Source organism: Montipora capricornis, chromosome 2, assembly GCF_036669925.1.
Source record: "Montipora capricornis isolate CH-2021 chromosome 2, ASM3666992v2, whole genome shotgun sequence".
Taxonomy (NCBI): domain Eukaryota; kingdom Metazoa; phylum Cnidaria; class Anthozoa; order Scleractinia; family Acroporidae; genus Montipora; species Montipora capricornis.
Genome location: NC_090884.1, coordinates 11,069,757 through 11,075,876, shown reverse-complemented (window position 1 = coordinate 11,075,876; position 6,120 = coordinate 11,069,757). Strand labels below are relative to the sequence as shown.

The 6,120-nt window shown below is 39.1% G+C and overlaps 1 long non-coding RNA gene across 1 annotated transcript in view; it reads left to right on the top strand.

Moving 5' to 3' along the window:
- Positions 1–206: 206 nt before the first annotated feature.
- The window catches only part of LOC138038828 (uncharacterized), a 7,141-nt gene continuing 1,227 nt past the window's right edge, over positions 207–6,120 (top strand). Inside the window, exons 1-2 of the long non-coding RNA XR_011130311.1 lie at positions 207–1,465; positions 5,667–6,120. The exon at positions 5,667–6,120 is cut by the window's right edge and continues 1,227 nt beyond it. This is a non-coding gene — a long non-coding RNA (uncharacterized lncRNA). The remainder of the gene's footprint in view (positions 1,466–5,666) is intronic.

Genomic DNA, 6,120 nt, shown 5'->3' with positions numbered 1-6,120 from the left:
GGCAAAAATAAAACGGAGAACGGAGAAAGCGGCACTAACCCGGCAAGGCAAAGCTTTGCGAACGAAATTGAGCGACCACAGCCCCATAAGTAAAATTTTAGTGTCATTTGCGGCCCTCGCAACTAAGCGGGCGCAAATAAACAATATTCCCGAAAAAAGTCATGTTATTCCCTTATTAACAACTCCACAATTTTAACGTTTGCGGTGCTTATCATGTTTATTGACTAATAGAACACAGTACATACAAATATGGCCGCTCCCAACTACAACGAAACCGCCAATAAGTCATATGACCGGAAGTATAATTATGTCAGTTCTAACCTGAAAAATGTTGCAAAGTGGTTTTTATTTCTGTAGTTTATACGTCAACAAATTGCATTATTGGAAAGCGTAATCATGGCTTGCACGGCAAATTATAAGACTAACCCACAAACTAATCCTCCGAAAGGTGAACCCTATTCTCATGTTAATTTCACTTTACAGTGTCCCCAATTTGGTGCTCCAGCGCTAAATCGACTAGACAGTTCCTTCTCTTTCCTTTCCTTTACCAAAGTTAAGACGGGTGTATCGTCGTAAACCAAGATGTGTGCTAAGGGTTGTGATGTACCTCGATTCTGGCGTTAACTCCATTTGATTGTACCCTTGGTTGAGGTCGAGTTTACTTAACATAGTTGCTCCGTTCAGGGCTTTGATTATTTCTTTGATTGTTGCTGTTAGATGTCTCTCTCACTGTATGGCCTTGTTTTCCTGTCTCATATCTACACACACTCTCACTTTACTGGGCTCACGCTTGGGTGCAACAACAATGGGTGATGCCCAGGGTGTAGGTCCGTCTACGCGCTCAAGTACTCCCTGTTGTTCATCTTTCTCCAGCTGTTCTTCTAACTGCTTTCTCACATAAAAAGGTACTCTTTTGTGAGGTGGGGCTACAGGTTGAACCGTTTCATCGATGTGAATTTTGACCTGTCGTCCCCTTAACTTTCCAAGACCATGGAATAGGTCGTCATATTCTTGTACAAGCTGATCAACTCTGTCCTCAGAGGTTGGGGTGATGAGTGTTGAATTGTCGTAAGAAAATGGAGCAATCAATGTTACTATCATTATTATTATTATTATTATTATTATTAGTAGTAGTAGTAGTAGTAGTAGTAGTAGTAGTAGTAGTAGTAGTAGTAGTAGTAGTAGTAGTAGTATTTCTTGGTATTTTGATGTTATACCTGTTTCAGTGACTTTTATTAGTATTGCGTGACGTTTATTTTTGTAATATGATGAATAGTTAGCTGGTCAATGTCGTTTTGTTTAACCCGAAATAGGATATGATTCGTAACTTGAGATAGAAAATTTAGTCGCTTTTTATTCTACTCGTGGAACGTGCAGTTGTGATTTTGGCTTACCCGTTTTTATGGCTTACCTGGTTATGCATTTATTATGGAATTCAAGGTTTACTTTGGAGTCTCGTCACAAAGTAAGTTGATTAATAAGTTTCTCTTTTCTCGATTGTTTTGTAAGAATTGTATTTAGAGTTTTCTGTTATATTCGTGTTAAATGGAATATTATCTCGCATGTAAAAACCAATTTAGTTGATCGCGTGTATTAGGAATACTTGGACATTAGCGTTTATTGAATTTGATTATCAGTTTAGTTTCGTTCATTTTATATTAACTTATTAGTTTTTAAGTTTCTGTATATATTGTGTTTATTTCAGATCGAATAAAAATTAAATAAGTCAGCTTGTATTTATACGATTCGAGAGTCCAGAGTCCGTTTATTGGGTTTTCATTGCCGCAGGGACACTTTCATTCGACTTCCTGTTGGCTAACCTGGTCCCCTTGCGGAGTGAAAACGTACGAGATCGATGGCAGAAGCGGTCATGGAAGAGGCAAAAATAAAACGGCGAACGGCAAAAGCGGCACTAACCCGGCAAGGCAAAGCTTTGCGAAGGAAATTGAGCGACCACAGGCCCATAAGTGAAATTTTAGTGTCATTTGCGGCCCTCGCAACTAAGCGGGCGCAAATAAACAATATTCCCTCAAAAAGTCATGTTATTCCCTTATTAACAACTCCACAATTTTAACGTTTGCGGTGCTTATCATGTTTATTGACTAATAGAACACAGTACATACAAATATGGCCGTAAGTCATATGACCGGAAGTATTTGTCAGTTCTAACCTGAAAAATGTTGCAAAGTGGTTTTTATTTCTGTAGTTTATACGTCAACAAATTGCATTATTGGAAAGCGTAATCATGGCTTGCACGGCAAATTATAAGACTATTCCATGGTCTTGGAAAGTTAAGGGGACGACAGGTCAAAATTCACATCGATGCAACGGTTCAACCTGTAGCCCCACCTCACAAAAGAGTACCTTTTTATGTGAGAAAGCAGTTAGAAGAACAGCTGGAGAAAGATGAACAACAGGGAGTACTTGAGCGCGTAGACGGACCTACACCCTGGGCATCACCCATTGTTGTTGCACCCAAGCGTGAGCCCAGTAAAGTGAGAGTGTGTGTAGATATGAGACAGGAAAACAAGGCCATACAGTGAGAGAGACATCTAACAGCAACAATCAAAGAAATAATCAAAGCCCTGAGCGGAGCAACGATGTTTAGTAAACTCGACCTCAACCAAGGGTACAATCAAATGGAGTTAACGCCAGAATCGAGGTACATCACAACCTTTAGCACACATCTTGGTTTACGATGATACACCCGTCTTAACTTTGGTAAAGGAAAGGAAAGAGAAGGAACTGTCTAGTCGATTTAGCGCTGGAGCACCAAATTGGGGACACTGTAAATTGAAATTAACATGAGAATAGGGTTCACCTTTCGGAGGATTAGTTTGTGGGTTAGTTCGTCATATTCTTGTACAAGCTGATCAACTCTGTCCTCAGAGGTTGGGGTGATGAGTGTTGAATTGTCTTAAGAAAATGGAGGAATCAATGTTACTATCATCATTATTAGTAGTAGTAGTAATAGTAGTAGTAGTAGTAGTAGTAGTAGTAGTAGTAGTAGTAGTAGTAGTAGTAGTAGTAGTAGTAGTAGTAGTAGTAGTAGTAGTAGTAGTAGTAGTAGTATTTCTTGGTATTTTGATGTTATACCTGTTTCAGTGACTTTTATTAGTATTGCGTGACGTTTATTATTGTAATATGATGAATAGTTAGCTGGTCAATGTCGTTTTGTTTAACCCGAAATAGGATATGATTTGTAACTTGAGATAGAAAATTTAGTCGCTTTTTATTCTACTCGTGGAACGTGCAGTTGTGATTTTGGCTTACCCGTTTTTATGGCTTACCTGGTTATGCATTTATTATGGAATTCAAGGTTTACTTTGGAGTCTCGTCACGAAGTAAGTTGATTAATAAGTTTCTCTTTTCTCGATTGTTTTGTAAGAATTGGATTTAGAGTTTTCTGTTATATTCGTGTTAAATGGAATATTATCTAGCATGTAAAAACCAATTTAGTTGATCGCGTGTATTAGGAATACTTGGACATTAGCGTTTATTGATTATCAGTTTAGTTTCGTTCATTTTATATTAACCTATTAGTGTTTAAGTTTCTGTATATATTGTGTTTATTTCAGATCGAATAAAAATTAAATAAATCAGCTTGTATTTATACGATTCGAGAGTCCATGCAGAGTCCGTTTATTGGGTTTTCATTGCCGAAGGGACAATATCTATGTTTCTATTTGAACACAAAGTCAAATCTCTAGGTTGACCTCAGATGTTACTACCCCCAAATATTTGTACGATGAAATTTCTTTTAGCTTAGTTTTATCCAAGTAAATATCCACTTCACACTCCTTCTTTAATGCGTGTTTAGATCCAAACATCATAGTTTCTGATTTGCCAGGATGGGCCACCATATTATTATCGGTTAACCACGTATATATTTCCACGATATCGGAATTTTTTTCACGAGATCGGAATATCATCATCATCATCATCATCATTTCAGATATCACACTGATCACTATTGAGCCCAGTGGAGACGTACAGTGGCAACCAGCTTCCCGCCAGGAAACCACTGTCAGGCATATACGCTCACAACCTCGTTCCCAGGGTCTCTCTTCTCTGCCTCCATTGTCGTTGAGAAAAGACCCTGGTTCACTCTGGTCACGTGTCTGCCAGAACCTGGATGTGTGTTAGGAGATGGGAGGCAATGTAGGCCATGTCGACGTTGCAAAGAATGGAATCAGCACGCAATTGATTTTGTGGCCAGATGACCATCGAAATAACTTTTGACGGCAATATTTTATGTACTACACATATGGAATTCGACGTGAAAGGCAAAAGTTGTGGTCAAATCGATCGGACACCACAGAAAATATCCTCGCGTTATTCAAGTTTTCACCCGTGTGAAGCCGTGTGAAGGTCCGGATCAACGAAGAATGCTAATAGTTTCCGACAATTTTAAAGGAAAGAAGATTTTGTCGTGCAAGAAAACAAGCGAAACGTTTATCCATGGGAAACAAACATGTTCAGCGATCAACCGGTGTGTTGTTATTTAAGTTTTCATGTCACGTATCGACCTCAAATCATCAAATCAAACTGTATTGACATGTGCAGGTATTTTATTTTGTTCCTTGATTTTCGTTTTTCTTTCGAATGTTTAACAACGTGATTCCTAAAGTCGCAATCTTGAACAGCGAGTTGACCGTTTTGACTTACGATATTTATATTTTTAACTTCGTGTAAATCGTCGATGTCGTTAAGATATTTTTTACCACTGCACAGCGCTTTCATAGCGTGTATATTTTTAGCCACGGTAAAATAAAAGAGACATTTTTATCAAGCAAACGTAGTACTTGGTGTATTCTTTTATGTTAGTGTTTGTTCTGGAGAAGCAGCTTTAGCTACTAACGAAATCAATTTTTTTTTTGTGAACGTCAATCGAGGCCCTACATGGTACTTTTGAAGTTGTCTTGTCGATCACGAAAGCTCTTGTATTTAGGTTGACCGCTTGTACGGGAATTCATTTCCTGTGGGTATAAAACATCCGCTCTTTTGACCTTTTTGATACTTACATTGTAAGATAAAGATCACTTATTTGAAAAATGCCTTGTCAAACGAATACTCTTTCGCCCAGTTGCGGAATCAAAATATAACGAAAACACTACCCTAGTGGGAAAAAGTTTGTTGACGAGTGCCACGTGACCAGAATGAACCAGGGTCTTTTCTCAACGACAATGGAGGCAGCGAAGAGAGACCCTGGGAACGAGGTTGATACGCTCACTGGGACAAGCAGATCGTAATTATTGTTTCAGTTTCAAACTTAAATTACCTGCCTTGTCCTGACGAAGTTCGCCCCACAACAAGCAGGGAAAGTACAGTTTTGAAACGAAAATATATTGGTATACTCCCTCTAGCACTTCCCCAATCTCATGGTCTACGTAATTTTTGAAACCAACACAATGGCGTTCTCCCAGCCAGTTAAGGCAAACGAAATTGCACTGAAAGGCAAGCCAGACCAGAGGTTTTCTCTTGCCTAGCTGGAGGCCTTTGTTGCCCAGGTTATTAATTCGGCTGAAGGAGTCAGTCACGACGAACTCCATCAAGCTGCAACTAAGCTGGGATATCGACATTTTGTTATCATTACTATTATTATTGTTATTCTTGTCATCATCATCATTTTGCCTAAATGTCAACGGGTTTTTTTTCTTTTTCAGGTTAAATTCGTTCTTTTGTTGACTCTAGCTGTTGGCTGCCTTAGAGATGTTGAAGGTAGCTGTGCGAGGAATGTAAAAAGTCTCCTTGACAACGCCTCAGGCCCACCAAATGGCCGATGTGTTAAAAACACCGTGGCTATTCGTATTTGCAATGAAATCTACACTGCTGTAACTTGCAGATACGACAACGGATGTACAGGAAGACCGTTCAAAAATATTGTCGCCTATTGCTGCGACGGTACAAGCGTGAGACTACCCACTGATTGCTACTGAGAAGAAAGACGAAGAAATTGGACTTGAAACATTATCTACGGCCATGTCGATGGAGAAAAATGAACAAATTGGAGGGAAACGTTGAGAGATATATAGGGCTGCTTGTCACAAGGGTGACAAGTGTGACTCACTTGGAAGAACCCTCAACGAAATCACAATGAGCAACTTTATCACACTGGCA